Below are 10,543 nucleotides of genomic sequence, written 5' to 3'. Positions count from 1 at the left end.
TGGAATAAAAATGTTGCGAGGCAGGGTGGCACAGCAGGAACACTCCTCGTGCATTTCTCTTTGGAGTCGGGATAATCTCCCCCTGCTCTACATGGGATTCCTCCAGGCTCTTCAGTTTCCTCCCACAGCGAAGGAAAATTATTAAAACATCCCAATGCAAAAAAATATAGTGTTGGTGATTATATGCAGTTCAGGCAATCAGTGGAGCTTTCTTGGGTAAACAAGCATCATACATTTTATTATCATTTCAGCAGGAAGGGCCCAATAAGCAGCCAGGTTATGTTTCATGGGTGTCCTGCGATCGTTTGGATGTTAAACAAGTCTTCATGTCAAAAGCGCGGTTACATAGGTGGTGATACCAAATTTGTCATTAGTCTGTTCTTCACATGTTATAGGAATACGGAATTGGTTAACAATCCAATGGAAAAAAAACCCACTACATTGCTTAATGAACAAATTAAAGAAACGAAAACGTATTTAGCAAAACAATATTATAACAATAGTACAGTGTTAATCATCATTGTTCTCATGTTTGCAGAAATCTTGAAGCTCTTTGGGGATTTCCTGACCCCCACCGAGAGAAGCGAGGTCCTCACCGTGAATAACGTCTGGTATTTCGGCGTCCATAACAAAGGCTTTGGCACCCAGAACCATGGCTACGATGATGTCTACAACCATTATGTCTCGGTACGACTCTCCTCAGGGCACGTAACACGTGGAGAACATACAAAGTCTGCACACTGGCAAACACCATGATCATCTGCAGAACATCCGGCCAACATACCTGACACATTCACACAATCACTCTTACACATGCCACACAAAATATTGCATCCATACTCAGTGACTGAATGAGCAGTGACTGGATCAGTATACTTAGTTGATGTGATTGCTCCGCAGGTCGAGCATGAGCACCTCAATTTCCGGTATGAGGTGCTGAAGAAGGTGGTCGGACCTTACAGCCAGATCTTCAAATGCCGTGACCACAAGACCAACACCCGAGTGGCTGTGAAGATGTGGAGACAGTCATTCAGGTAAGACTTCACAATGGCTTGCATGGAGAAGGCAGGACAGTAAATCAATTCCATCTTTATGTGGGTAGTGTTATGGTGCTCATATGTGCGGGTTTTCTCTGGATTTATGTTTAACTTCTTTCGCGCCGTACGTAGCCCACTGTATTAATCGCAGGTGTGATGAAGGACAACTGTCTTTTAGAGCGAGCGACATACTGCGTGTTGCCAGGGTCACTTCTTGTAATTAATATGAAGCTGTGGATTTCCGCTGTGCAGTGCCGAGGAAGACCACAGCCAGTGGATGGAGTACCACATCTTGCGCCAACTTCAGGGCTGGGCTAATGATGATGTCAACGTTGTCAGAATCCTCGACTTTTTCACCTTCAGGGGTCACAACTGCCTCGTCATGCAGCTCATACCGAAGTACGTACCCCGCTGTCTGAGCAGCTCAACAGAGACATGCAAAGCTGGCTGCTCCACTCCATTTTCTCCTCCAGACTTGCTCATTTTTCTACAGCCACGCCAACAACCGGCAGTGTGGCGGCAGTGGTAACACTCGTGCATCATACCAAGAGGTTGGGTTCGATTGCTGACTCGGATAAGTGTCTGTGTGGAGTTTGTTCTCCCCTTGTTCTGCATGGAATTCCTCTGCATTCTCCGGATTCCTCCAATAGCAAAACACTCGCACACAATTTAACTGGCATCCGACAAATTTTCCAATTCTGAGAAAATACCTTAAAATGACTCAGTTGGGATTACACATAGGAACAATGTCACCCCGACAGGAGAACTTGGCGGGACCCTCGGGAGAAAGTGTTTACATTTAGTGAGGCTTCCATATGATAAACGAGTATAATAATTGTTGATAATTGTTATTGTTGACTCAGCCCTTTACAGGATGGCACTGACTTTGTGTTGTTGTCTCTTTAACAGAAGATGTCTGTTAAGTGCCGTTGATTGCACGGCACCCCAGCACATGGAGATGACAATGGTGAAACTGTTCACCAAGTCCATTCTCAAATTCCTCATTCAACTCCATGCAAAGGGAATCGTGCATGGGGACATCAAGCCGGTGAGTGGAGACCACGTTCAGTGCAAGTGCAGCATTAATTTGAGTTCCTGTTTGGGGCTCATCTTCATAAAACCTAGACCCATTGATCAAAGCGTTAATGCATCCACTCTGTCCAACTGTCAATAGCTGCGGGTCATAACTGTTGTACAGAGGGTTATGTATGGGTGAAACTTAAGTTTAAAGGTTTTTTGCTATTAGGGACTCGCACAAGAGAAAACCAGACACGTCGAAACAAAGCAATGCCCAAATCATGGAGACACAAACCAGTGCAAGTAAAAGGAGGCTTTGCAAATAAGCAGCTGTGCTTTAACCTGACAGCTGCCCACCTGTTTTCATGCTGCTCATGCGCATGAGAATACGTTACCAACTTCATGCATGTGCATGCTTCTGCCTAACTCAAACTCACAGCTACAAGCTCCGTTCGGCCCTCTTGTAACAATCGTTATTCAGGTATGATAAGAGCGCCCTCTTTTACGCCGGGTATCCAAGAGTGCTCTACATGAGATTATCGATTGGCATCATTTCATCTAAATACATTTGAATTGGCACCCCATTGGCAGCCGTCAGAAAACATTCTCTTGAGTCACTTTGAATAACCTTGGCAAAAGCATGTCATCTCCAATTCCCCTTTTAATATTATGGTAATTTTGCTACATGATCAATGTTTTGCAGGCTGAATAGTTGTGCATGCCTGTAATTCAGCACTGTAGAGCCGCAGGTTGGTGGATCACACCAATGGTGTGAAACATCATCTGTGGCCTCTCCTCGTGCCTCAGAGTGGTTCTCGCTCTTCCAGATAGAGTGAATACTGCATGGCATTGGCGTATTACAAGTTGACATTATTATCATAACCTCTGAATGTGAATATCTTCTGCTGCCCATTGTCTAGAGGAACATGTCGATTAAAGAGCCTGGGGCAGGGACCATCCGGATGATGAGTTTTGAAAACAGCTTTTTGGTGGGACGCCAACGTGAGTCGTGAGTGTGTGGCTGAGTGTGAGAATGTGTGTTTATGCAGTTTGAGGAGCAGTAGTGTAGTGGTTAGCACACTGCACTACGAAACTGGCGACCCAGGTTCGAGTGGCGGTTTTCTGAACCGGTCATGGGCCTCCCCTAGGCAGACTCAGTCTCAAATGAGTACCTGGTGTGGTGTGTATACAATGCCACTCAGGAGACAAAGGCGGCCAGGCACGGTGCAGGCCACCCACCCCCTTCAAGTGTCGTTCCAGTTTTGAAAACAGCATTTTAGTGGGACGCCAACGTGAGTCGTGAGTGTGTGGCTGAGTGTGAGAATGTGTGTTTATGCAGTTTGAGGAGCAGTAGTGTAGTGGTTAGCACACTGCACTACGAAACTGGCGACCCAGGTTCGAGTGGCGGTTTTCTGAACCGGTCATGGGCCTCCCCTAGGCAGACTCAGTCTCAAATGAGTACCTGGTGTGGTGTGTATACAATGCCACTCAGGAGACAAAGGCGGCCAGGCACGGTGCAGGCCACCCACCCCCTTCAAGTGTCGTTCCAGACTTCATAGGTTGTCACTAATTGCACTTACCCCAACAATGTCTAAGGCTACATGGGGGAACTTTTCTTTGTTTATGCAGTGAGGAGCCGTAGTGTTGGGGTTAGTCGACAGCACTACAATCCTGGTGACTGGAGTAAAATACGCGTTCATGAATATCTGAACCAGTCCTGGGCCTCCCCTAGGTCGACTCAGCCATGAATGAGTACCATGTGCGGTGCCTAGGCACCACCACTTTAGGAGACAAAGGTGGATGAGCGTGGTGCTGGCCACCCATCCTCGTGTGTGTTGTTCAGGCCTTCATTAGGTGCTCGCTAAAAGAAAATTCCATAGAAATTTGTTAAAGGCTATATGGGGACGTTTTGTGTGTGTGTGTGTATATACACGTGTTTGCATCTCTGCGCCTGTGTGTGTGCATGTGTCTAGACCTATAGGTGAGTACATGTGTTTTTATACTTGTTTTTTGTGCCTGTGTGTTGCTGTTAAAGGCTATATTGGTGATGTTTGTCTTTTGTAATTCACAGGTTCACAGAATTTTTGTTCCCACGCGTACCTTGCCCCAGAGGCGTACCTGGGCCACATGTCATCTTTCCCGGTTGACATGTGGGGACTGGGTTGTACAGTGGCCGAGTTGGCTACCGGACGCATCCTCTTTCCGGCCATCAACAAACTCGACCAGCTCCCGTGTTATATGGAGGTATTGCCCACACAGCAGTAACACTGACAATTCCGTTATTGGCATCAATTTCACGACCAATTTGCTCTTGAAATCGCCCAACTCAGTCATTGCTTCTAACCACGTTCACTTCTCAGCGAGTATTTCCACATCAAGGGTATTAACATAATATTCAAAATTGGTATGACCAATAGAACATGCGACAGGAAATAGTTCCTTACAATTCCCTGAGCAGACCACTTAAGTCGTCTCTTCTGTGAGAAAGAGGCATACAAGTGCTCGCAACTGGTTGCAGGGTTGTCCACACACAAGCTACTGAGTTGCATACAACCGCGTGACAGAAGCAATTACTCAGGCGTAGACCCGTCAAGGTAACCGTGAGCAGAACGCATAGATTTTTAGAGCTGGTGTTATGACTCGTGATAGATTATTGCGTGAGGCCACGGATTGGCCAAATGTAACCCTAAAACCACCTGTAAACAATTTGAATTGTCAGATGAACAAGCATTTATCGCGCGAATTATTGTTGTTTCATCTCAACTGCTTGTAATGAAGACAATTGTCACAACCATATAAGCAATTTCAAATGAAGCCACGGGACCCATAACCTCCGCTGTGAATGAGGCAGATGGTGCATAGTATTTTGTGGTTTAATACAGCAGGAAAGACCAGGGCAGTCACTGGGATTGATCGGTGAACTTCTGCAACGTGCTGCGTACGCGGTTTTGCTGGGCCATGCCAATAACACTGCCGTGTGCCTGCATGCGAGAACCATCGGGAGTGGTAGCTGAGTGGTTAGCGCCCTGACCGTGTGGTGTTGAATGTTGGACCAGTCCTTGGCCTCTCAAATATCGACTAAGCATTAAATCAATACCTAGAGTGATTTGTAAAATAGCTACTGCGGTGTGGCCTTGGGTGCTGTGCCATCATCAGTAGGTGCTCATAGACAAAACATGCCACCCAAGTGTGTCAATACTGTATGGGTGATCATTGTCTCTTTGTAAATTGTGTGTAGACCCTCGGGATGCCTCCTCAGAATTTGATTGATGGCGCGCCTGGGAGAAACAAGTACTTTGGTGAGTGAAGGGGCGAGCGGGGGAACCGCATTAAGTTTGAGGCGGAGCTGGGTCTGTTAAGAGTTTAGTGGGGCATTACTTTGTATAGTTAACTACTTCCACACGTTTTTTTGCAGTCAATATAATTCATAATGCTTTTTTGGGGAAGGGTTAGACCTCATGGTGATCTGCCCAAATTTGTGTCATTAAGGCTCTCCACCACCTGACACAGGCAAGCAAATTAAAGTACCATGAAGTGCAAGCGATTAAAGAGACGCCAGTTGTGACTAGTAATCATTATTTTAGTAGAATCATCTGTAATGTGAAGGGCAATGCTCAAAACCACGTTTAGCAATCAGATCGGACGTTTTTGGGAAGCTGCAGAGGCGAGGAGACGTTTCCTCCCTCACCTGCAATGTAGAAGGTCGTCGCGTGGATCCCCACCCTGGCTGCTGTACATTGCGGGAACATATCTTCTCCCCTTTGCCTGGTCGCCTCTGAAGAAAAGGCAATAGTTCAGTGGGCTTTACCTGGTAAAAAATAATGTTTTGCTTGAAAGAGATTCAATCACAGTTAAAATAGCACTTCTTTGTTTACCTCAATGATTTATCATAGTTAATAAATATTGATTGCACTTGGTATTTGCGCTATCATTCTTAGAATGCAAAGCTATCACAAAGGAAGGTGCCTGCTGTGTTTCACAGACACCAACTGCAGTCATTTCACAGTAGCGGGCATAACACCAGCACGGTAATTTTATTACTTCACAAGGTCTGTAATGTCCCATTTTAAATCAAACAGCGCAAAGCATCATATGGTTAATACTGAAGTAATAACCAGGGCGGCTTGCAGAATTTGAACCATTAACTTCTGCAACATGCGGTCAAAGCACTTCCACTGATCTATGTCAGAGCACTAAAAGATTTTGTTTCTACGCTGTGGGTGTACAAGGGTGCTGTGGTTTGTTGTGATGTTTTAACTGGTCTGCATCGTTCCTGCAGATGGTTCGGGGATGCCTTTGATGTCCGGACAAAGCAGGGTCCCAGGCAGTCACCCCCTCTACTTGGCACTCGGGAGCCAGGACTCGGAGTTCCATGACTTCATTAGCCGCTGCCTGGAGTAAGAACACCCCCCCGCTCCCACCATACCACCGAGAGGTTTTCCCATTCAGTCACCTGGTAAAAAGAAAAGAGTTTAATAGTTTAACATCACTGGCGAAAGCTCCTCTTTGATCACTAGCTCCACCCTCTATTCTGATCATTCTTCATCTTCCAAGCCATATCTCCCATTAAACACCATTGTCCATAGTCTTGCATGTAAAAACATGCACTTGCATAGAGACCCACAGACTTACGTACTTACATGGCCGATGCACGTGTAGTGACTCAGTCGGAGACAGGGTTCTTAAGGGACCTTCCTTATTCTACACGTCAGGAAACCACATGTGCCCCGCGTGCCTACGCACTAGTCACACATCCATGTTCTTGAAGGTACTACCTAGCTGGAACAGTCTGCAGGCTGTCTAGCTTGCGGCGTCTAAGGTGGTCGGAGACGGAACCGACGAAGGTGACGAACGGTGACACGGCGAGGGGATCCACTTCCAGCAACAGCCGCGAGTTCCCGTCCCGGGCCCCCTTTTATTCCCCTGGCGTGGCCTCGCCCCGCCCTTGCCACGCCCTCTTTCTCGAACCTACTAGCGGGTTCTCAGGCTTCCAGATCGATTTCTTCCTGGGCTTCCCTTTAGATCTCCCTCTGCTGATGTGTGTACTGCCCCCTGCTGCCTCTGCCGCTTCCCCGTCAGCAGCCCGCGTTATAACACTACACACGTAAAGAGAGACCCATATACTGTCATACACTCACATGGTCCATACCAATATCCACAGACTACGTGGTCGAAAAAGATGTTAAATAATGTGGGAGGCAGAGGACATCCCGTTCGCACCCCAAGGTAAACAGGGAATGGCTCTGACTTCAGGCCACATAGCTTTACCTGAGATTGCCCACCATCATGAAGGCCCTTAATGTCCACACACTTACATAGAGACCCACAAACTTGCATACACTTACATCAGCCATACATTTACAAATACATAGACAAATAGACTCACATGCACTGACGTGGTCCATACACATATAAAGACCCAGACTCATACACTCACATGGTTTATACACTTATAGAAACCAATAGACTCACATACTCTTACATGAAAGCCCATAAAAGGAACATATATCGATATATGTATATCATGTATGTGGAGGGGGCTCGGTGAAGGATGCCACTGGGCAACGCCAGGCTACACGTACCTTGAGGCTACTGGACAGTTGTAAGCATTGACCCTCCAACAACAATTGAGGGTAGTGGAGCGATGTTCACAATGAGCGGACCACCAGGGGGAAAAATACATCAAGGTGTTACAGTGGGGAGAACAGAAGGTTCATCTGCCAGTCATCACCAATAGTGGAGGATTTATGCTTCTCCCTTTTTTATATAGTCAGGTCCTGCAATTTTTTTTTAATCAGGGCTCTATGACACAATCAGCCACTATTGAGTCATGACATAGCCAACATCGTGGCGTATACGTTAGATTATTGCAACTCACTAGTCTACGGGACGTCTGCAAAAAGCATTAGGAAGCTGCAGCATGTACAATATTCTTTGCAAGATCCAACCATGTCCGTCCAGTGTTCACGGAGCTGCATTGGATTACACTTGCTAAACGAATACATCACACTCAATACACACAAAGTGCTTACCACAAATGAACCACAAATTAACCACAACACCACTGGGGCAATTAACTTTTAAATATAGATTGAAAACTACTTTTTTTTTAACTCATGATTGAATGTAGTTTGTTGTCCTTCACCCGTACCTGCAATTGGCACGGTTGGCTATGTATGGTGCGAAATAAGTTGAACATACACACGTAAGTTAATGGACACAGTAAGAGAAAAAAATTCACGTAAATACTTACATCATTATCACCCTTGCCACGTGTGCCACATATTTCTGTGTGCCTCAACAGATGGGATCCAGCTCTGCGGATGACACCAGCAGAGGCACTGGCGCACAGCTGGCTGAGGGATGAGGAAATTCCGAGGGATGAGGAAGTGCCGAGGGATGAGGAAGTGCCGAGTCAGTGTGTCCCTGTTGTGGACACATCAATCCACTCAGAGGCATCCGCCAAGGAGGAGACTAGAGAGTGGGGTGAACCCCTGCAGAAAGAGAAGAAGAAGTCACGTCTGGTTCGAGCATACAGGGCCATATGCTCATTCTTCCGTGGCTTTAAGAAATGCACCGCATGCGACCGTAATGCTCATCCTGGGCGCGTACACATTCCACACACCGTATACACACACGCTCGCCTAAGCGAATACATGAGCAACTTCCGGTGCTAGCATCAATATCAGATCCCATCTCCTGAGTTTTTTTACCCCTACACATATAGAATAAAACCCCTCTTAACGACGGTAATTGGTTCCATGAATACGGTCATTAAGTAAGCTGGTAATTTAACAAGTAGAGTCGACCCTTCCACATCGCGGGGGTTAGAGGTGCAGGCCCCGCGATCTGAAAAAAACAAGTTAAATGTTTTGGTCCCCTTGGTGAGCGAAGCAAGCACCTCCAGTTACTAAACTTTTTAAATTATCTCTACATGTTCAGCCTTTGCGTGTCGTCTGCTGGCTTTTGCGTTCTTTTAGCAAACTTAACTTTTTACAAAATGTAACTTTAAAAAATAAAGTGTATATTTATGGTGTTGAAAGATACAATAGATTAATATTATACAGTACTGTACATATATTTAATGGATTTATGAGTCCCTAAACTTTTTGTGTTGTCTGCTGACCTTTGCGTGTCATCGGTGGCTTTCGCAAAACTCCCCAAAAATTCCCATTTTATTTCTTATAACGACCCCGCAATATATTGAAACCGCAATGGGGAAAGTCGCGATGCAGAAGGGTCGACTATAATTTGGTCATTAGGCAAGTATAGGAAAGACATGTTAAAGGCTTAATTTGTTTCCATAGCATCAAAAGTTACCCCTTTTCCACCCATAAAACGTACTTTATAATGTTTAAAAAATGTATATTAACAAATAAAGTTACTAACAACATGATAAACATAATATTAGAAGAAACATGGTTAATTCATTAATATTGCACTACAAAGTTGCATGATAAAGCGAGACGAATACAGCAATACTGTATAGAGTAAAACACAGTCCACGATGACACGCGAGATGCGTATGCAGGCTGAACAATGACCAAGGTGCATGGGTAGCATCTAGATTCGCCTTGCGTGATCTTATGCCGAGGCAGCCATACAACTGCTTATTCCAACTCGCACGGCATAGTTCTATTCACTCAATCGCGTTCATCCAATTCTTATCCGCGTTATAAAAATAATGTGTTCCTTAATACAATATTTGCGTGATGAAAACATGCTTTATAGCAGAACTGACTGTACACACATACACACTACACACACCACACACATGGGACTAGCCCATTAGTGTAGTTAGCCCTACGCTGGGCCCTGCCATCCTGGTTTTCATCCGGGCAGTCCTCAGAGGATGACCTCGCCACGGTTTCCAGGACATGGAAGGGCATAGCTGAACCAGCATTTGAGAGCTGAGGTGGCCTGGTGATATCACAGATGAAGCCAAAAAGGGCAAGTACCAAGGCCACCTGTTAACAGTTAAGATTAATTTTATTCATAGTTATATAAGTATCATTGTTGGTTTAATAGACGTAATAAAAATACAATATTCGTAACATCGTCTCAAACTCGTCTGTATGTCATGCAACTCGAAGTTCACAGCGGGGGAGGGGACGGGGAGGGGTCTGGGGCTTGGCTTCACCGACTCCCCCTTGAAACCCACGGTGGGACTTGTGCCTCCTTGTCATGCATAGAATGGTTCCACTCGGTGTGGACGCTGATGCGCAGTGGCCCCGATGAGTCACTTTCGGTATGGTCTGATTAAGGGCCCTTGCAATCAATTAACTCAGCCATTCGACTTGTCTACCGCTATGATGTGTTTACACACACTACTTGGTGCATTTTTTCCTCTGGTCAAACAGTGTCCATTCCCTCTACCGCACCTTTAGGCCCCAGGTGTCTCCCAATAACCTCTATCATCTACACAATGCGAAAATGAAGCCTCGAGACCTCATGCACCACCCTGAACGTGTGGTTAAGATGGTGATGGC

The 10,543-nt window shown here is 45.8% G+C and overlaps 1 long non-coding RNA gene across 1 annotated transcript; it reads left to right on the top strand.

Moving 5' to 3' along the window:
* The first annotated feature begins 6,344 nt into the window (after window positions 1–6,344).
* On the top strand, window positions 6,345–10,108 carry LOC142922945 (uncharacterized). Its single transcript, XR_012940438.1, has 2 exons — window positions 6,345–6,451; window positions 8,359–10,108. It is a non-coding gene; the product is annotated as an uncharacterized LOC142922945 (long non-coding RNA).
* Window positions 10,109–10,543: the final 435 nt, after the last annotated feature.

This window comes from Petromyzon marinus, unplaced genomic scaffold (assembly GCF_048934315.1).
Source record: "Petromyzon marinus isolate PM22_M1 ecotype Great Lakes invasive population unplaced genomic scaffold, UKy_Petmar_22M1.pri1.0 PM_Scaffold_23, whole genome shotgun sequence".
Taxonomy (NCBI): domain Eukaryota; kingdom Metazoa; phylum Chordata; class Hyperoartia; order Petromyzontiformes; family Petromyzontidae; genus Petromyzon; species Petromyzon marinus.
This window is presented reverse-complemented; position numbering and strand designations above follow the sequence as displayed.